The sequence below is a fragment of the Amblyomma americanum genome, chromosome 3, assembly GCF_052857255.1.
Source record: "Amblyomma americanum isolate KBUSLIRL-KWMA chromosome 3, ASM5285725v1, whole genome shotgun sequence".
Lineage (NCBI taxonomy): Eukaryota > Metazoa > Arthropoda > Arachnida > Ixodida > Ixodidae > Amblyomma > Amblyomma americanum.
Window position 1 is genome coordinate 125712575 of NC_135499.1, and position 21979 is coordinate 125734553.

The 21979-nt window shown below is 44.1% G+C and overlaps 1 pseudogene; it reads left to right on the plus strand.

Moving 5' to 3' along the window:
- Positions 1 to 616: 616 nt before the first annotated feature.
- LOC144124100 (uncharacterized) lies at positions 617 to 2023 on the plus strand (annotated as a pseudogene).
- The last annotated feature ends 19956 nt before the right edge of the window (positions 2024 to 21979 follow it).

The window sequence follows — 21979 nt, forward strand, 5'->3', positions numbered from 1 at the left end:
CACACATCACCATCATGACAAAAGCTCGCGACCTCGAACTGACAGGAAAAATATACAACTTCATAACTGGTTTCCTAGAGGGGCGGAGCAGCAGGTCCAAGTTGGTCAGGACCCCAGTTCTATCAACCCGAACTTAGTAGGAGTCCCTTATGGTTCGGTGATCTCCCACACACTGTTTAATATAGCTATTCACGAGCTACCGAGGCGCCTTGCGGACATACCGGGCCTTAAGCACTCGGTTTATGCAGACAACGCCACCGTGTGGACACATCAGGGGTCCATCGGTGAGAAGGAGGATTCCCTACAAAGAGCCCTTGACGTCATTCACGACTACGCCACAGAGACTGGTTTACACACTTCCTCATATAAAACTGAATTTGTCGTCATGCACGATTGACGGTACACCATAACTAAACAAGATGAGAAGCGGTCTTTTAAACTTTCCATCGGCAACCAGCCTATCGCACGAAAGCCGACTATCCGAATACTTTGCAAGCACTTGGACGAGAACTGCACAGCGAGCACTGTGGTCCAACGCGTCACCAAGACTGCGAAACAAATTCTGCACGTTTTATGAAGAATCAGCACCCGCAACTGCGGAATGCACGAAATTTAAATGCGGCAATTTACATAGGCTTTTCTCGTCGCCCGCATCATGTACGGCCTGCCGAATCATCCTTTTAGCAGTACGCAGTTCCTCGCGCTTGACCGCTTACTTAACGAGGCCAGACGCATCGTCATAGGACTTCCGAGTTACACACGCCTTGACGCGCTCAAGAGCTGCAGCAAGGTCATTGACTTCTCAGAGCTCCTCGACATGCACACCCACACGCAGCAGAAGAGACTTCACGGCGCAAACGCCGGCCGGCGCTCACTATTGCTGCTTGCGAACAATGTACACACATTGCCTATTTTGCTCAGCCAGAAGCCGCTGTGGGAAACCACGCCGCTACCTGAGCGGAAGCCACTTCTACTACATATGGATGGGCATCAGCGAATGCGGCGCCGTGCTTGTTCCAAGAGACATGCTAAGGCTACGAGCTCACTCCCCTCAACTTAACGTGTCGTCTACACGGACGCTGCGCTTCCTGCAGACGGCAGCAGTCACACTTGCTATGCCACTGTGTGGTACGACCAGAAAACCCAGAATCAAGGCTGATACCACCATACATCGGCAGAAGCGCCATTCAGTACCCGAGACGAGCTAATGGCCATTTTAGATTATTTGGAATCAGTCCACGCAGTTTCTTCTCAAACTGAACCCATTCACGATTGTTTGTACACGGACACTTAAGCTGCCTACCGGGCATGCACGAACGTTTTTTATACGGACCCTGTAATACAGAGGATAAAGCACAGCGCACGCCTGCTTAGCGAAACCGGACAGCACATTACCATCTATTGGGTCCCCGCGACCTGAGGTACTCCTGTAAACGAGAAGGCTCATAGACCAGCACTCGCTGATCTCTACTGTGCTAGCCAGAGCTTCTGGTACTGTTCCTCCTTCCATCGCTACCACACTTGAGGTTGCAGATCCGATTGCGGAAAGGCATGGGACTAAACTACATCGCGCCGCCCACCTCACGGCAGTGGGCAACCCCCTCTCTATACCCGCCCTTCCCGGCATGGTAATCACGCGACGAGAATCGGTCCTGCTGCGGCGGGTTCAAACAGCCACCATTCTTACTCATTTCTTGTTGAACAGTTTTCATAGAGGCGGCACGACGCCAATTGTATCTGGTTCCGGCTCCAGGTGCAACTGCCATGCGGATTTCAACCATCTGTTCTTGGAATGTCCTCTCTAGCCACCACCTCGTCTGCGGGCCCTGGCCACTGTTAAGCGGGGACCATGGCCTTCTTCAATCTGGGCCTGGGCCTGCCTGATACTTCGTCTCCAGATCGTGCTATCGAGCTCTGGCGGGCACTCCTCGTGTTCATCCAAGACTCGGAGGCGCCGCTGGTCGGCGATCGGCTCCGCAACGCTCATGAGAGGCACGCAGCAGTTGCCTCCAGGAAGTTTTAATTACACGGAGGCAGCCTTACCCCTTCTCCTTTACAGCGCCCCCTCCCCTTCCTCCGAAGCGCCTTCGGCGCATTCTAATGTGACATAAAAGTGGTTTATAATCGATCATGCGAGGAAATCAGTCGTCCCTGCACATAATCACGATTTCAAGGGATGCAATCATTGTAAGAGCAGCTAAAGCCGATTGCGGGAGAATACTGAAGCATTTCGCAATAGGCCAGGCAACATACGTTCAATAGAACTGCCAAATGTGTCGAGTTCGCTGCACTATAAAGGAACAAATATTACTCTCCGAACAAGGAATCACACTTAAAGCCGAACATGAAGTAAAAGAAGCACGCGACACGGCCGCTGTTTGCAAACTGTGTGGTTTCTTCGCATGGTAATTGTTGTGCTGTACGGAGTGCATAACCGAGGACACATTTTGCAACCCACTTGAGCTCCAACGGGAAACGGTTTTCTGTCTCTTTTTCTCGCTGTGCCTGCTGTAAACAATTTTCTTCATGCAGCCAACTCGGAGAAGAAAACTCATGCTAAATTTATTTTGCTACCGTTTCTTCACTTGAAATAACAGGTACAGTCTTTAACACCTATACGCATTCTTGACCTGACTTACCTCTGGAGGTAAACAAATGCTCCTTCACTGTGACGACCAGGCGCCGAAGGAATCTAGAAACCATGGCGTTGTGATGCGGAAGACTTTGAGGAATCCCGTAAATGGTCTGGTTGGGGGCAGATAACAGTGGCGGAGCTGCCTGCTAGTTTACAACATTACCTCTGCCCGTAGGAGACAAGCGTGAGGTGAGATGTGACTGTTTTCGACTAATAATATAATAATATTAATAATTGCTTTTGGGGGAAAGGAAATGGCGCAGTATCTGTCTCATATATCGTTGGACACCTGAACCGCGCCGTAAGGGAAGGGATAAAGGAGGGAGTGAAAGAAGGAAGAAAGAGGTGCCGTAGTGGAGGGCTCCGGAATAATTTCGACCACCTGGGGATCTTCAAGATCTTTAACGTGCACTGACATCGCACAGCACACGGGCGCCTTAGCGTTTTGCCTGCAAAAAAACACAGTCGCCACGGTCGGGTTCAAACCCGGGAACTCCGGATCAGTAGTCGAGCGCCGTGACCACTGATTCACCATGGCGGGTCTGTTTTCGACTAAGAAATATGATTTCGAGTCAACACTCGTATCGCAACATTCTCCCAGATGAAACCAAAAGGATAACTCTTGATTTACATAACTTCTAGATACGTGCTATTGCGATACACACTGCTGGCTTCACGCCGTATCGGCGGCCAGTCTATTGCGACCAATGCTAAGAGAAAGCTCTAAGGGTAATAATAAAGGTGTCCATGCATATGGCACTGTGTTGTCCGCACTTATCAGTACCGCGGCCAAAGACTAGCATTTTTAGAAGAAATGTATCCTTTGCTATTTCTATTACGGTCATTTTTCACATATCCGACGCGTTGGCGTAATAACGTAGGCTTTAAAATTTATTTTCTCTGCAACTTAAATTAACAAGCAATTTCTTGCTTTGCTTTGCATACCTTCGGCAAGCATTTGGACACGCCAGCGAACAATTCAAAGAAGCACCTATAAATCGACAAAACGACGCTTCCGAATAAAGGCCCCCCATATCCTCCCCCCCCCCCCCCCTAATATATCCTCTGACCCGCATTTCTGCCTTGGTTGGTTTACATACCAAGGCTTTGGTTGATTTGCTTTAACCCTAAAATCCTGGCTCTTTCTACGTGGCATGAGTGTCTTTTCCGCTTAGCCTTCACAGAATCCCTGATGGTCGAGAACTGCACAATTCTGTTTAGAAAAAGTAAACTTACTATCGCAGCTACTTTCGCAGCTTTCGCAGTGATATGGCTCTGGCTCTAGGTCTGGTGCAAGATGGAAAGGCGGCTGAAATGGGCTATCATAAGCACGGCCTCTTTGTACAGGCTGAAAAAAAAAAAACTCTATCTCGAAGTACACGTCTGGCTCAATCTTCAGTCCGATGAGCCACACACAGCCTTTCTCTCCAAGCATCGAACGAAGAATAAAGAGTCGTGGGTTAGCCACAGCGAAAGCAGCGTAAACAGGGGCCAGTCAGTCGCACGATTGCTCTTTTATTGCCTGTTCTCATCACCTCACGCATTCATTCCTTCGCTGCGTCAGAGCCTTCGCACACTGGCCTCTGTGTGTCTGGGACTCTCGCAGCTAAAGCCTGCTCATCGAGCAGATCAATACTGCTTGATAACCATCGTACGTGAACGGTGGCGTGCTGTTTGATAGGCTTAGCGCGATTGAGTGAGGGTAATTTAGTTTCTTTTCCGGATCGTATTGTGCGCACGGCCATTTCTCTCAGCGCCTGTTGTCCCGTGTAAGCACAGGCATACGCATTTACTTGGCCTTATTGCGTTTACAAATCATATTAGCCTCATTCAGATGTTACTTCATAAGCTTCATGCGATATAATTTTGGCGTTCTTTCGATGTATAAAGGATAAATGTTGAATTATAGGCAGTCAGATGTCAAACGCTGTATAGGAGAGAGGCTGGAAATTTGCTTTTTCGTGGAAAATAATTAGTACCCCATGTCTATTTGCGAATCCTGTGTATTCCCACCTGTGGCTGCAAATACACATAGCTGAATTCACAAACTCAAAAAGGAAAATACAAGCGAGGATACAAAAAATAATCCATGTTTCAGAGCGATATTCAGTAATACGCATTTGTGTTTTATGCCCCAGGCATTTCTCTCCACTTGCCTCTCACTCTGTAGTAATGCATTTAATTCTAAGACCTGCTAGCGGAACAGAAAGTTCTTCCATTTTCCAGCGCAATCTATGGTGATCTGATCTTTGCCTCAGGTTGGATGCAATTGCTGTGTTTTGGAAACCGCGCAACGCACGCTATGAAGAAGCCATCAGCTTGAAGCAAAATAAAGTTTTTTTTCTATTATTAGGGGTTTTCTTTCTGTAAGTTACTTCGGAACTCTCGTCTTGAAACAACCAATCGTTACATGAAATGTTTAAGCGCATGAAATAGTCCGCAACTTTTGCGCGAACCCGGAAATTTTTATTTTTCCGGGTTCATACTGCAGAAATAAACCTGTGCTGTCTCCAGCAGTCACGAGAGCACCTTGAACACCTCAGCTCGACTGAGTAGGAAACAAAAAATGGCCCTTATGGCAGTGGTATGAGATTAAATCACAGCAAAAAAATGGAAGAATGGAAGGACATACCGCTAAAGAAAAACGAAAAGACGAAGAATCCCAGAAATCCCACACAACAACCAACCAAGAATTGCGCACACGTTGCCAGGCATTTTTAAACGTTTCCACTCGGAAGGCGTGGATGTGGTAAAGCTTAAAAACAACCGCAGTTTGCAGATATTCTTATGACATTGTGAGCATTTGTGATGCTAATAGAAATATTCAATGTGGATAAGATTTCACTTCATTGTCATTATTAGCGGTATCACTGTAGACAAACTCGTAGCGTCTGCATAAATGTTTTCTGCGTATAATTTATCCGAGCTGCATTATTAGAGAAAGAATGTATTTTTCCTCCTGTTAACTATTACGGTCCTTTGCCTTTTACCTTTGTAGCTTTGAATTTTTGAAGTTTGTAGCCTTTTATGCAGTATTTGTAATTTTGGTAATCTATAGCCTTTTCTGTAATCTTCGAAGGTGAAATAGGCAAGCTCTTATTGTTGCCATTGGTGGAATGGAGCGTTGTCAAGCTGTGTTCGGACAGCTTTTTCTCCACCCTCCCTTTTATTTTTTGTGTGAAATAAAAAAAAATGTTCGTTTCTGGTCTGTTGTGTTCAAAACACAGCCTAAGGAGAGCAGCAGTACGGTATAGTCTTTGTATCTTTATAATAGCAGTCCGATGATAATGTGGCGTTGTGTTAGAAGGCACAGCATGCTTTTTCATTAAATATTCAAGACAAGCTGACTTGATAAAGTTTCGTAGGGGTTTAACGTAGTTAAACCAAGTAGACGTGCGGGAGCAGGTGTTCCTTCTTCAATTAGAGGGGACACTTAATGTAATTGGTAAGTCTCTACTTAACATTCATAGAAGGCAACTTGTGCTTGGTGCATGACGGCCTTAGTTGCATATGTGCCATAAAACACAACACAACATTCATGACCAACATTTCTGAAAATCTTGCTTCTATCTTCTGGAATTAAACAAAACAATAATGCTTCTAACTTCGCAGCAGGGGGCACCATGTGTGGATAACGTGGATGCTGATCGCCTGTGCATCAAAATGACCTGTTTCCTGTAAAGGAAGTTTATAGTAATCTGCAGTCGACTGACGTAAAAAAGAAAACAATGAAGCAAAATTTGAAAGTGTTTTCCACAAAAGATAGCAGCACGTGCTATATTTTAGGAAAAACTGTATCTTCTAAAATAGTCACTTGCCTTGAGTACATCAGCGGTGTAAATGAGAGAACACGACGGCTTTTATCGATGTGCAATGGGGAATCATTTCATCACTTCCTCTATGATATTCGCCGCTCTTCCATCGGGCAGTATTGAGCCATTACGAATAATTGTCAAGAAAGGGTAACAGGTATTCCCTTAAAGCTGTCTTGTTTGAATACATCTTAAATGCTCTCGAGGGCGACTGACAGGTTTTCTGAAAAATTTTCACCTGTCATAAAGGCTTCAAGCTAGATGAAAACTAGACGCAGGCTCGTTGCGATGATTTTGCGCGGTGCGTTAGATAAAATGTTGTTCAACACCTAACACCGCACAAAGTTCAATTTAGTAAAGTGGACAGTTTCGGTGACTGCTGTACACAAGGTAGCAAGAATCGCAGAAAAAATCTCAATTAGTATGATATTTCGGACGTAATAACCTCACTATTGTACGCAGAATGCAGCTGCGGCAGCACTGTTAAGGAACGACAAAAGTTAGAGTTTAAGTATGCTTGAATTCTAGGCAACATTGTTGTTTACAAAAAAAATTGCAAAGTGTCCTTGAATTATTGCTGGAAAATCGCCTAGGTATTTACGGATCTTCTACGAGACACTATTTTTCTTCGCGCTTTATTAATCTGTGGCCAGAATTCCACTTTTCTATTCCCCAATCATAATATGCCATAAGCCACACCTCCCCACACATGGAGAGCTGCATCGGATGGTTTTGCTGATCCGGAAAAACTAGAAGAACACAGTTGAGAAGTAAGGCCGATGAAATACCGGGAAGCCAAGAAATAAAGAAAAAAGAGTGGGCTGCACAGAAAAAAGCCAAAAGAAAGGTAAGAGAGAGTGCGAAAGAGTGGGGTCCTGAGAAATGGGAGGAGGTGGTTGGGCAGAGCTTAAAGGAGTATAGACACCTAACTTGGGGATACGTATTTTTTTGTTTCCAATGATGCGTAAGGCATTATTATACCCGTGTTACAACAAGATATTCTCCTACGACCGCTAAATAATTTATAATCTAATTTTGTTCTCGTGCTGTTTCTGTTTAAAGAGCCGACCGAGGACTTTGAGGTCAAAGTGAGGTTATAGGTCACGCGAGGAATGGAAAAACTTCTTATAATCGCTACTTCGACATTCGTTCTCATTCCAGCTCTTGATGAAGGCTGGCTTCCGCAGTGCAGTAAATTAAAACGATGAAGCAGAGATTATACGGACGTTTTTTCATGTCTCACGTGACACAAAAGCGCTCTTTGACGTTACAGCCATCGTTTCCGACGTTTGATACCAAAACGGCATGACAAAAATTTAACTATAAGTTGTTTAGCGATCGTAGGCAAATATCACGTGCTGATTCATATATAGTAGCGACTTGCGCATCATGATAAAGAAGAAAAAATGCCACGAAAGTTAGGTGTCTGTAATCATTTAAGGTAAAAGCATGTAGCAATAAGCTATATTAAAAAAAAAGGAAAGGAAAGGGAGTAGATGAGGACGGGCAGGAAGGGCGGTGTGTGAAAGAAACGATAAAGAAACAATATCCAGCACTAAAAAAAGCTGTGATTCATATATTTTTTTGTTTCTTGCTCTCACCACCTGCAGGACCTTCTTAAAGAATTCCTAAGTGCTGGAGTGTACCGGAGAGATTCTGAGTTTCTTTTAGAGATGTTGACCCTTTTGGTTTTACGGTAATGCATTTGTGGATTTCGAATATACCGCTGAATTTTCTGTCACGCAGCGGAAATCAGGCCCCGCCTCTTCGGCAACCATACATGGCCTTTATAAGTGTATGCAAAACGAACACCGGGTAGCATTACCTTATATGTCGGCTTCTTGGGTAACCCCAAGTGAACAAGTTAATTCGGACAACCATGGAAACGAGAATTGGATGCAGTTTTGTTACACCAGGCGAAAAGATGTTAAGCTCACGACTGTTCGAGAGGACGGTGGGGCGAGGGTAGTCCAAACCAGCAGGATAGGGAGAGAAAAGGTGATTAATATCACCAAAAACTCCAGGACAGGCAATGACCTGAGGAGCAATTTCAAGCCATACAAGGACCCTTGACGCTGTCTCCCTCTTTGCTCGTCAGCTTTTGTTGTGTTTACCGCGGCTAGACTCGCGTTCCTCACGAGTCAAGAAGAGAGTAGTCCTGCGCATAAGGAATGACAGTTTGAGGTCGTTGGCTACGCATGCCTCAGGCGTGGAGGAGAAGGTCAGAGTCGCGCAGGGAACGATCGGAATGGAAGGAAACCAACAGACTACAAATACCTAGGCGAGCTGCTGGAAAAATTGCTCGCTGACGTTGTTTAACCACTAGATGTAGAGCGGTGGCCTCACGGAATGGGTACATGTGCTCAGAGACGGTTTCTATTGCGAACATACGAATTACGAAATACGAACATACGAACATATTAACACGAACTCACGAATTCCTTGGGTACAAAAAGCAGGTTTAGTTAGATTCGAACAATTTGCCAAACACATATTAAGAGAAGCAGAACAGAAAATTCCTGGAGCAATTTCACGTGCAAGACTTTGACTGCTTGTTTTCCGGAGGCCCGGCACTACTTGCGAGCCAGCTGTTTACATAGCGTTGCTGCCCACATTTGTTGTGTTCATTTTACCGGCCATGGCATTTATAGTTCAATTGCAAAGTTGTCATTAGAGCCTTTACTGTCGGTGTTGGCATGTATAGTTTTAACGCCTAGAAACGATACATTGAACGGGTGATTCTGTATCTTTCATTTTTCTGCAATATAGGCTATGAGCGACGCAGTAGGGAAAGGATACGGATTAATAGACGGACGCGGCGTATGGGATTCGATTCCACGACCCTGACATCAGCACACAAACGCCAATGCCAACGAATCACCCCTTCCGCAAAGCTCGTCATCTATTTCTGTGTGTGCACAATCTGTTGCATTAAGAGACTCAGCGCCCACACTTTCAAATGCCTGGCGCAGCTTTCAATGCGTACTCAACGCCATAAAGAAAGTCAAGCCTTGTACTCTCAAGCACACCATGCCCGTAACTCCGGCCATGCTCAAAAGTTTTTACACTGTTTCAGTGGACATCCACTATTGACATCGTAGCGTGTACTCTGTGTGGTAGGCTCTGTTACTTTGATCTACTTATTGTTTGCCTGGCTACAAATAATGCCTGTCGGACACACGTAAATGAAATAAGTTCTTGAGCAGCACAAGCCTTCTTCGGCGGGTGATTGGGAGTAAACGAAGAACCCGTAAACTGCAAAGTGGGTGGCATACCAACTACGTCACGACCGGACCATGCATGGTACGAAAAGAAAAGCGTTGAATTGTTACATCGTGTTATACACTCAAGAACTGTGTTCAGCGAGCGAGACTAAAAGGAGCTCCAACTTAGTTTAAACGAAGGTGGAACAAATCAGTAATTTCGATGCGCGCCATATCAATAGAAGAGCGCGAGACCTATTTCATCCGAAACTCTCTTTTTGTGCTTCGTCGTGGCACAGATGACCGCACTGCGGCACATTTGGCTTGTAGTCGCCCGATAGCTGTTTTGGCGTCGCGGACTCTCTTGAAGAAAAATTGCTGTGGTTTTAACGTATTTTAACCGAGTAGATTTGGGAGAGCACGTGTTTAGCCTGATTGGCTGGTGGTTGTGCTTGGCTGGGTCGTCGGCTAGTCTGGAGCGATATTAGACTACTCTGAACGAGATTAAGCTGATATGATCTGTTCGCGCCACAAGTGGAAGTTGATTAACACTGCGATGTGCAATGCACAGCCCGAGAGTGTGTTGCAGTTTAACATAAGGCGTGATCGGCTGCTGTGATAACAAGTGCTTTCGTGCAGTGGCGAGCAAAGCTGCTATGTTCGCGGCGCCGCGGCTTCGAATCCGAGTCGCGGCAAAACATTTATTTATTTATTTGAGGTCAACCCTTCAGCGATGATCCGGTTTTTGCACCTTTGATCGTGAAATAGAGGTTCCGCTCTAAAAAAAAAAACTGCCGGAGACATTTGAGCTCCGCCTTAATGATATGACAAAATAGCATTAATGTGTTAATGCCCATATATGCAAAATTGGTTATTCAAGAGATTATATTTATAAATCATTGGGTAGCCAATACCACTCTGGCCTAGTGGCGCAGCGGTTAAGCGTTTCGACACTTCCCTGCGATGGCAGGTGCTGCCATCGGTATGGCTTGTGAGACCCAGGTTGGTCTTCCCCAATATCTCATGAGCAATCATTAATTTAACTGCCACCTATGTGATGGTCAGATTGTTTACAATCCGTTGGCGGGTTGTGATGACTCCGCAAGATCACGTGTTCTAGGTGGCTCACCAAGGTTGCCGGAGCGGCTGGTTGCTCCGCTCGCACCCGCTGCTAGGCTACAAACGGTCGACGCCGATGACTCCGCAGAGTTTCTTGCTACATGAGGGTACTAACGTTTTCACGTTTAAAAAACTGTCCGCGAAGTAAATTGGAACGCTGAGAGAGTCGGTGACTATTCGTTGCGTGGAAACAGTGGGAAGCAAGACAGCCGAGGAAGCACCTCACGAGCGCTGGCTCCACCTAGCAGTTTTGATAAAGTAAAATGTAAATTATGCCGGAAAAGTCTAGTCCTCTTATTGGTTCATATATATTCTGAAAATATAATAAAATGTGTACGATACACCATCAGAATGGCAAACTATTCAGTGAGTTGGTGCTTGTTCGGGAAGTGACAGGTGCGAAGAAGACAAGAGAAGGAAGAAAACAGAGAGATCCAATTTCCTTTTATTTTTTTTTTGTTGTGTTGTCTTCACGCCTTTTCATGTCGATAACATGCACCAACTCGGCCAAGAGTCTGTCATTGTAAAGTACCTTTGTTGTACAGTGGGCCCGGTATGTTCTTTTTTTTCCTTCATTGTACGGGTGTACAGGTGCATGGACTCATACCTGGCATTTCTTCTTCGACTTGCTGTGAAATGTTTATTCCGCTCCAAAAGTGAAGCCTGCGCGTCTTCATTCCTGCGCGACCGCCTTCTTTGCGTTCTTTCATGTCTAGATACAACATCAGAACGCGGGCTGCCAAAGCCCGAAAAAAACGACCCATCTTGCGAAAGACAGCGGCAATAAGAAATCGCCTTCAACTCCAGCGGGCGGATGCGCATGCTTTGAGGTAGGCGGCTGGATATACACAAAATCGACAATGCGGCGAATACTGCCATGCGTCTTTTATCCCCTTTGTGCATCCCTGGGAGCTCACTGGTTTCCATTTTGGAATTCAGTGGAACACTGAGTTCCCCGCTCGATACTTTGGTTTCCGGCAACTATTGTGTATACTCCGTGCATTTCTTCAAGCGTATATCGGATGAGAGATTGGCTGCGGGTTGGGAAGCAGCGTCAATCGATTGGCCGGCTGTGTTGGCTCTAAGTAAAAAAAAAAACAGCGGTCTGTTCTTTCAACATACGAGTTTGCAGCAGTTATACTACGTTCGGTATTTTCCCGCGTCTTTCTTTTTGCAGTATAGGTTGGTGCTTTAATCTTCTTTTTTATTTTGTCTTATGCCGCGCATTGCCTACTATTTGCAGTTTCTGCTGGGTTTCATCGCTCGCTGCCTGAAAAGAGCGTTGGTTACCTTCCCTACTACTACCGCAGGGAACCTCACACGTCCTTGCATATCGGTTTAGAGATCGGTTCATGTAGTCTGCTTCTCTCCCTGGTGTCTTAATTCCTGACGAGCACGTGTTTATGGCGCAGCCCTTTCAATCCAAAAAACGCCGTTGTCTTACAGAAGTCTATTAGGCAGACGTCATGGTACAATGTCGTCCAGTTGAGGTTTTTATTGCGATTCATCATCATCATCGTCATCATCATCATCATCATAATCTTCATTTAACCCTTAAGAACTTCTATTGAGGGGTTACATCAAACGGGAGGAGGGGGACAAAGTAAATACAATCTAAATAGGTAGAATACAACGTTAATAAAATAAAACATAATGTAACAGAATATAATAGAAAGCGATACAATCACAAAACGACGTTCGTCAATGTTAATTGGCAAAAGGGCTATATTAAGTGGAAACAAACAAGAAAAACAATAAGTGTAACTGGTTGGAGAGGTTTGAGAAAAATCTTCAATATATTTTATTCAGTGCAATGATTGATTAATGCCTGTCGAAATTTGATCGGGTGGCGCTCATTTACAATGTAGTCGGGTAGCTGTTTCCAGTTTTTTAACCAGTTGCAAGAAAAGATTTATTGAATGCTAATGTCAATCTGTGTACACGTTGAATGTTGAGGGAGTTAAAGCGGGAGCGCGATGTTGTGATGGGAGCTAGAAAATAATGGGCCACGAAGGTCAGGAAAATTGTAATATGACTATGAAAGTGGCAGAGTCGTGAGATTTTCCGTCGGTGCTCTAGTGGCTGAATGTTAAGCGTGGATTTAATCCTGGCGATACTGTCCTCTCCATTGTAATTCGAGGATATGGAATGGGCTGCTCGGTTTTGAATGGTTTTCTAAGTGTTAAGTATGTTTGGTGAGGGTTTTATATTGCGGCAGCATAATATCAAGTCAGGTAGCAGTAAATGTGTCGTATGCTAATTTTCGAATAGAAGGAGGGGCTACATACAGCAGTCTTCGAATGAGGCCGAGGGATGGTTTTCTAACCAGGTAGCTAGGATAGACTCCGGCGTAATTAGAAAAACCTTACTATGCGTATATACTTATCGCACGTTTTCATACTCGCATTCTTTAATGCTTTGCAGAGATGGCTGTATAAGGTCTTTCTGCAAGATACTGTCGTTATTAATGTCGCCGCCATTACACGTGCAGTCTCGTGACTGCATTGGACACGAAATGAAAGCGGGTCTTTTTTTTTCTGAGGTCTGCATAGGGACGAAAGTAGCGGATATGGAATGCACGGTATTACATGTAGTTGAAAGCTAAATGAAATATGGATGTGGCGGCTTCGCGACAACCCTCTTGCGATGCCCATCAGGGTTAGGCTACTCGTAACACTTGCATTAGAAAGTGTAAAGCGGGACAGCCGTCTCTCCTGGTCAGTTCTTAGCGCACTCGTCAAAGCATGCGTAGGCCGTGGTTTCAGTGAGTACCGCTAGAAGGTGCTTGTTCTTTCTTCTACTACCTGACGCATTCTTTGTCATGCATAATGTGTACGCAATACGTCCTCGAATCAACAGTTAATTGCAAAAGAAAAAAAAATAATACCCCGCTCATTGCTTCAGTCAAAAGCACAGTGATGGAGTGCCTGCCCAGGTAATATACAACATGCGGGGGCATTTGCTCCGGTCTCACGAGAGATTCCCTAGATTATCATGACAAGGTTGGCTACAGCCCAACTAGGCAGTTACATATTGGGGCAGGCGTCAGATGCCGACGTTTCGCCGAGAATGGGCCTGCGTGAAAAGTTCACAGAACAATCTCGTTCATGCAAAGCGATACAAACCAATTACACTTCACGCATGAAAGCGCACAAAAACAGATAAACTTGAGATATGCGACAATACGCAAAGAGAAATCTTACAGCAGTGCAGTGATACTAGTGATACTAGTGATACTAGTGATACTATTCACTAGGTATTGCACAATCCAATGCACGGTGGATCACGGAATTGGCCCTCGCGAAGACGGGCGAGCGCTGATTTGCTGGTATGCTGTCAGGGCGGCGGTGGTGATGATTACGGGAGCCGTTCGGCAGCTCTTTCGTCAGAGCAACCAAAATGAAATTTCTACAGCACTGCCTCGCAATCCTCACCAATTGGTTTATTCTTATACACGCACCACGTCTGTTCGTTACTTCGCGCCAAGGCGGGGGCGCACAAACGAAGTAGCTATAGTGCAAACGCTCTTTCACCTTATCGCCGACCACCTTCCAGAAGGTGCCAAGCATTTTTCATTCGCGAAAGAAACATTGTCATGTAACCTTTATATGTTTTATCGTTCTCGTCAATAAACTTGTTTACGGTGTTAGCCTTTTCCTTTTACCCGACTTACATGCGTTTCCGTCTATTCCAGAGCTTACGCGGCGCTAATCATTTGTTTTTCGGCCGGGCGCCGCCATTTCCGAGCCAAGTAAAGAGGGCATCAGTTAACAGGCTCTCTGTGATCGGAGGACCTTTTTTCGTGCATCGAGAATGCTAGACGTACGCAGGCACGTTTCAGTTCGCGCCACGCCACCTTATCAAAAGTGCGCGGTTTTTGTAGCACAATTTCAGTCACTGCTCGCGCCTGCCGCATGCCTGTCCTAATCAGTCTCTACTCTACCCCTTTTGTATCCTTCACCGCGTTCTTACTCGAAAATCTTTTCTGCCTCTTATTATTTAACTTGTATAAAGTGTGGCTATTTGCGATTACCTGTCAATGACTTATCATTTCACTTGGTCTCAGAAGTTCGCATTACAAGAGTACGTCGAACAGTGCGAGATTTTGCTTTATTAAGGCCTGTTTTTCTCAGCTTGCCTTTTCATTACTGAAAAGCCCAGATGCATGGCATCATCGCACCCATGCCACGGGGGCGCATGGATACAATTGCTGTTTGTGTCGTCCTCGATTCTTTTCCTTCAGGCAACGGTCTTCGTTATTCTTCCAAGGCCCTTCAATCTTATCGAATTCCCGCGTTCACAGCTGTCCCGAGCGAAACTCGACCTCGGAATGCCAGAGAGATAAGAAACAACAAAGTGGAATGGCGCGCCTATTAGGAAAGGACACACCGCATTCTTCGTCAGCTGGCACAGTCTCTCAGCGGCTGGGAACAACCCAAACGATACCTCTGACAAAATAAATGAGCGATAAAGCATACATAAAAGAGACGTAATATGTGTGACATTTGCCGCCGCCTTCGATGTTGCTCTCGACGAGCTATTGCCAAATAGGCAATAAACTGGCCTATGAGCAGCAGCTAGGAAAAAGCTTATGTCAGTGGTCGCAAACAAATGCATAAGGCGGCACGCGAGTCTGCCATTGGCAAGCTGCAAATCCACCAGCGCGATTATCAAGCACTTTTTCAACGTGCATGAGAACGTGCTTTTTCCTCAACCAGTTTTAATGAAGCGACGTTACAGCGAAATTGGTCAGTTAATTCCGCCATGCCAGCGGCTTCATCTGACACCGAAAAACTTCTCGAGAAACGCACCCTTGAAGTTCGCTATTCTGAACACGCTGAACAATCTGCTTGATTTTAAGCTCACGCTGCAGCAACGCTTTTGCCAGCTCCAGCCGCAGCTAACCCCATTCGCTACTGATGGCAGAAGTAGGGCAGGTATAATCAGGAAGCCATAAGTGAAACAAGTACGTAAACTTAGGAAACAAGTGTAAAACGGCATACTTCAGCAAGCTTCATACTATGAGATTGGGAAAATACTCATTGTCGAAGATTCTAGGTAAACCTTTGTGAGGGTTTTATAACGCTGATTAAAATTCAAACTAGAAGAAAATCTATGCGAACGATTCCTTTAAAATACCTTGCCTCGAAGCAGAAAGGCGGAGTTTTTATGGATGCAATGCCAACGGCAATACTTGGACTTTTTAGGCGACGTTATCGGTTGTCAGAAAGAAACAAGGCGAAGCCGATTTCTTTGAAATTGAAAAAAGTAAAAATGGAAGAAATGATTGCAAAAAAGAGGAGAGATTGTATTCAGCTATTGATAAAAGTGAACTGGTATAATGGACAAGAAAAACAGAAGTTCAGGAGTAATGAGACGAATGACAACTGTCAGTACCCCGTTATAAACGGCAGCTAAAAAATATCTGCCTGTCTGAGTTGTTTTAGTCTTGCGTACAGAAAGAAAGCTCTCTTTTATATGGACAGTGTTCTTTAGTCTTGTTTGCAGCACTGAAGGCGCTAACTCGTCAGGCTGTAGCTTCTGAAATGCACTGGAAATGCTGGCCCGCAACTTAAGCACTGTAAAGCCTGCAGCCTCGTGGGAAAAAAAAATCTTTGGCAAAACCGTGAGCCTGCAGTCCTGTATCACTTGCCATGTTGGCGATTATATCTTTCGAGTTCTTGACACGGACTGACGAATATTTCAGAAAGTCTCAGCACAACGAGTGTTTCACAGTGGCAAGAAATTTCGTTATGCGCAGAACTGTATACTTCTGACACAAGCCTTGCATCTCTTCCAATATGTGGCTTATATTCTATTGGCCCAAATCAAAACTGCTTATCTAAATTTCTAGCGGCAGTCCCACTAGGTCGGTTCTCCGGTGTTCGCTGTGGACGTGTCATAGTCTGCAACTGAAAATTCCATCACATGATAGCATTTCTAAGCAGCCTTAGCAAAACTCAGCATTAGGTTAATTTCTCACTGACGCTTCGTTAGGTGTTTAGTGTCTTGGCAGGTACATTTACCTACAAAATCGATCATAGAATTCGCGTATAGTAGATGTAAAAGCAGATTAAAATTTATACAATGTCTGCGAAGATAATCTCTCATTCACTATAACAAAATGAAGAAACAGGAATGTGTACAGGTAAATTAGTTATCCTAACAGTACACAAAAGCACACACCAATCAGGCTGCCATAGAGAAAATCAAGCTACTTGGCAACAAAAAATAATGCCAGAGATTAGTCTTCACAGACAGCTACAGACAGACAGGCTTTTAAAACAGCACTCTGCATGACAGGATTACAGAAATTTGCATCGGAATGATCTTAAAACAGTTTGCGTCTGCAATCAACTTTAAATCACGAGCTGAAATAATTCAATATTTGAGGTAAATAAAGCTTAATCACATAAATGAAACCTAACTTGCTGTAAAGAGGGAAGGTAAATAATATTAATCCTGTTATGGCAGTTAACTACAAAATGCCAGTAAATCTATATTTCATATCGCTCTATATAGTAGCAATGCCTTGTGTCAAAATGTTTCGTATCAATAAGACACGATACGACAAGCACTTTCTCGCAAACGATAACAAGGTAGTTGTTCCAAGAAATGTCGCTGTAAAAATACGCGATTAGATGCTTCGCTAGAGATAAATGCTATATTGGCCTTCAAGAGCAAGACGAACAATCTGAGCAATGCAATGGGAAAGGATAATTATGGGTTACCCTCTTTAAAATATTATAGATACATTAACGTTAATTAGGTTATTTTGATTACACTGCAATGGTTTTGTGGCGGCAGGCTGTAAAAAATAAATTACATGATAGTAATCAGTGGGAAAATTATAGCCACCGCACAATCTTCTTATAGATATTTGGGAGTGGGTATCAAGCTGTGAAATTTTTATACATGAATACTGAATTTAATTGGCTGAGTATGAAGCAACTCAAAAACAATCAAAAATGAAATTAAACTGCTTACTGAATTATTTCAGAAAGATTCCGGTTTCTTATATTCAGGCACAGTAAAACTAACCAATGTCTCTATAGCTCTATAGTGACTTCCGCCAGCTTCCCGACATGTTGGAACTGCCCAAAGATTTTTTGAGTGCTTGTAGAGATGCTCCGACTGAGGAAGTTAAGGCTGAATCAACAAGAAATAAAAATATTTTTTAAACGCTCGCATACAATTCTGCAGTCATATACTGCGAAATATTCTTTGCTCGGTGAGAGTGATCGATCAAACTGTAGTTAATTGCAGCAGGCAGAACGAGTACCTTTGCAAAAAATCATCAACAGTTCTTCGCCATTGCCAACTAATGTCCAAAACTACTTGATTACCTATTCGTTTCGGTTAGCTTTGCGCTTGACAGTTTTAGGAAGCTTTTTTGTTAGAAAACATGACACTATGTTATTTGTTTATTCATTTATTTGTATTTATTCATTCAACTATTCAGATCTTTACTCACATATATAACGGGGTCTGTTACTGTATCACAGATGCGTGGAGAAAAAGGTTGGAGCTCATTCAAGCAGAAAAAAGAAATTCGAAAGAAACGGACGAAGCTTTACACATTACCTGCAAAACATGGACAGAAACATTTGCACCGCTCATACGTAAAAGTTGTCATGTAGCTTTACAGAAAAAAAAGAAATAACGCAGCGATCCATTAAATTAAACAAATCTCAGCAAGTCATTCAGCCAAATCCAGAAAACAAAACAAAGGGCCGTACTTGTACAAGCCAACTGCTATGAATTCACTCGTTTAATTCCCGCCGATGCAAGAAGAACAGTTCCCCCTTCCCGCTGTCAAACTGATGTGTCGCCTTTCTAAAGCTTGTTACATTACGAAACACTACCAGAAACTAAATTATGAACCATTTCAGGGAGCAGTGCATTGAATGCATTATCGCGTGCCGCGAAAGTCAGTATCGACCGTATATCTTTTGCAACCCGTGCACTCCCCTACATATGCTCAGAGCAGAAAGGAAGCCGATACTAAAGGCGGAAAGGCATCATGAATGATCTCATTTGTAGAAGCGTCTTTCTACACAAAAGTAAATGCAGAATCGTGCCCATAGAAACAGTAAGTCTCAAGTTTTCTCCTCAGCAGACAACGAGGCATGGCGATTGTTATGCGAGAAGCGGAACTGTCATGAATTTTACCGCCACAGTGTCCATGACTGTCGCGGCAATGTTGATGAAATCGTAGGCGGACGTCGACCTTGATGCCACAAAGCAAGAGGGCTAAATAAGCTGGCGTGCCGTAAGTGCCTTTTTGGCCACAAAGCTTTCGTGCCAAGGACAACTCTACTACGCACGCGCTGTCCCGATGAGCAACAATAGAGGATGGTCTTTAGATAGTTCGGCGAGATTGAACACAATTGCGGTCAGCGCCCTCTGGCAGGCCCTGAAGCGCGGCTAGTAGTACACTTAGATAGTGCGCTTAAGTACCACATCCTCTCATGACAACGTATTGCCCGTCTACAGCATCAAGTTACGGGTAATGAGGCGTGTGTCGGCTCATCTCCCAAACTATAGGCTACATTACGCTTCGAAGAAAGTCTGCATTTCGGCTTAACGACGTCTTATCCTTAGTGCACGAGCGCGGCTGAAGTAAACGGTACAAGTGCAGAATGCGCTCGAACGCATGTTGTTTGAGATGCTGCAGTGGTATGAATATTCCTGCGCAGATTCATTATATAGCTTTTCATTTTGGCCGGGATGACACGTTTTCTGCAAAGAGTACTGAACATGGGTCGTCGAGTGAGTGACGAAAGATCGATAGATGGAACCTCAATGCTCCATCGGACCGCCAACGATGCATGTGGCAAACTATGCCCGAGATCACGTGCTTTATCAGCAGCGTTTGGCTTACGACCAACGGAGACCTCGGTGCCGGCAGACCACCGGCATGAGGGCACTCGACGTAATTCGAGTTGACAGTTTTGCAAGCACTGTCAAGATTCATCGTGATAACGTCTTGCAAGGACACGTTTTTTTTTTTTAACGGCGTTCTACGTTTTAGAAGCATTTTTCGTGCGAATTCATAGGGCTTTTCATGGAATTTATTTTTTGAGAGAACTTTTAAGACTACCTAAGGTTTAAAAGTTGGGTTGCACTAGATTCAGAATTTGCAAGCTCGTATTCATTTTGTTCAAGGCTTCAAGTAACTGTCGTCTGATACGAAAATATGCAGGTTCCATTAGTTTAATTATTTTTTTCAGGAATTGATGGTGAAGGAATTGAGTGATTCTTAGCAGCTTATAATAAGAAAACAAAAAATAAACTTTGAGGCCTGTTTAAAACAATAGCAGAGCAAATCTCAAATATGTGCACTCGTTATGCGACCATTCAGTCAACAAGCAGAGTTGTACGTAATGAGTTACAAGTAAATAATTACTTGTAATTATTTATTTTCTCTTGTAATTTTTAATTGTTTATTGCATTTTTCCGGCCATAAAATTTCGTGTAACTCAGGTATCTATATCTGCAATCAATTACAGGTAAAACGAGCTGCAACCAACGATGCAGCAATGAGAATCTCAACTTACGGAGAGGCTTCCTTTTTAACCGAACCCCAACACACCTCCTGCGGGCAGGTCTGTTTTCTTCTAGGGCAGTCTTCAACCATCGTCTTCTACGGCAGTTCTCGTTCCGTGAAATATCACATGACTGCTCTGTACAGCCCTCGTTGTGTTAGATGATGCCGCAACCTACCTGCCACTAGCTACACGCGGTTTCGCTAAGGGCTTGGACATTAGTATCGTAGCATTGCGCAATTATGAGTTGGTGCGTTAAACGTTGATAAATTATAACACCAGCCTTCCCTCCAGGGCATATTTTGAGAAAGTATTCAGTGCAGCTCCTGGTACCTTCAAGCGCAAAAGTATGAAAATTGTCGACTCCTTTGAAAAAAATATTGATAATTAACGTGTAAAAAAGTATCAAGTAAGCCGCAGTAGTTCATTGTATGAAAATAAATGCTGAAAAGAAAACAACGCAATAGTAATCTATTGTTTTTCTGCTATTATTCAGCAACACTTCTGGGGCTGTAATTGACCGCAGTAATCAGTTACCTTTAAGTTGGAGTAATTGTAACTGTAATCAGCAACTTATTTTCTGTAGCCTTTACAAGGCTTACACCAAGTTAGTTGATAATTGTAGTAAATTAAATATTTAAATAAAGCAAATTCATTAACCTTTTTTTTACTCCAACTAGGGAGCTTAGTGATACTTGTAGCGTATAGGTGTTCGTACTCGTAGCATGCTCGAATTGGCACAGTTTTGCATCACGCCCTTACATCGACAATTTCTCATCCAACTTCCCAACACAGCCTTCCTAATCAAAATTAAGGACAACACAGCGAGCCATGGAAAAAAAAAATTACAGGTGTAACGTTAAGAGACCGGAAGCGGACAGAGTGGGTGAGGGAACAAACGCGAGTTATTGATATCCTAGTCAAAATCAAGAGGAAGAAGTGGGCTTGGGCAGGGCATGTACTGCGAAGGCAAGCTAACCATTGATCCTTAAGGGTAACGGAGTGGGCTCCAAGAGAAGGCAAACGTAGCAGGGGGTGGCAGAAGGTTAGGTGGGCGGATGAGATAGAGAAGTTCGCAGGCATAGGGTAGGCGTAGCTGCCAAAGGACAGGGTTAATTGGACGGACATGGTAAAGGCCTTTGCCCTGCAGTGGGTGTAGTCAGGCTGATGATGATGATCATGATTAATCACACATGCAATGCGGCTATGGACGGAGCAAGACTTCTCCCTGCGCGGCGGATCTTTTACGTATAGTATTACTTCTGGAAACGGCGTGGACCAGTAGCTGAAGCCGACAACGGCTCCTCGTTCACGTTCGCAAGCGAATCGGAAGAACCGCAGCATGGAACAACTAACCAGTGCATCACACCGGGTATTGGTTACGCGCCACTGGTCACTGTCTCTAAAGAAAAAAAAAACGAAAATACTAAATTAAAGTTCGAATGTAGCTTTTTTTAGCTGAAATCTGACTCGCTTGTTATAATTTCAATATGGGGAGCAAGTGACCACGCAGCTATTTAGAAATTAAAAGATACAACATCTAAATGCAAAGTGGTTTCTGACTGGATATATCCGTTGACGCTGCGTTTAACATACTGACTGTGGCACCTTTGAGGCATTTACGCGCCGGAAAATTTTATTTTGTTTAGCCCCATTCTCCGA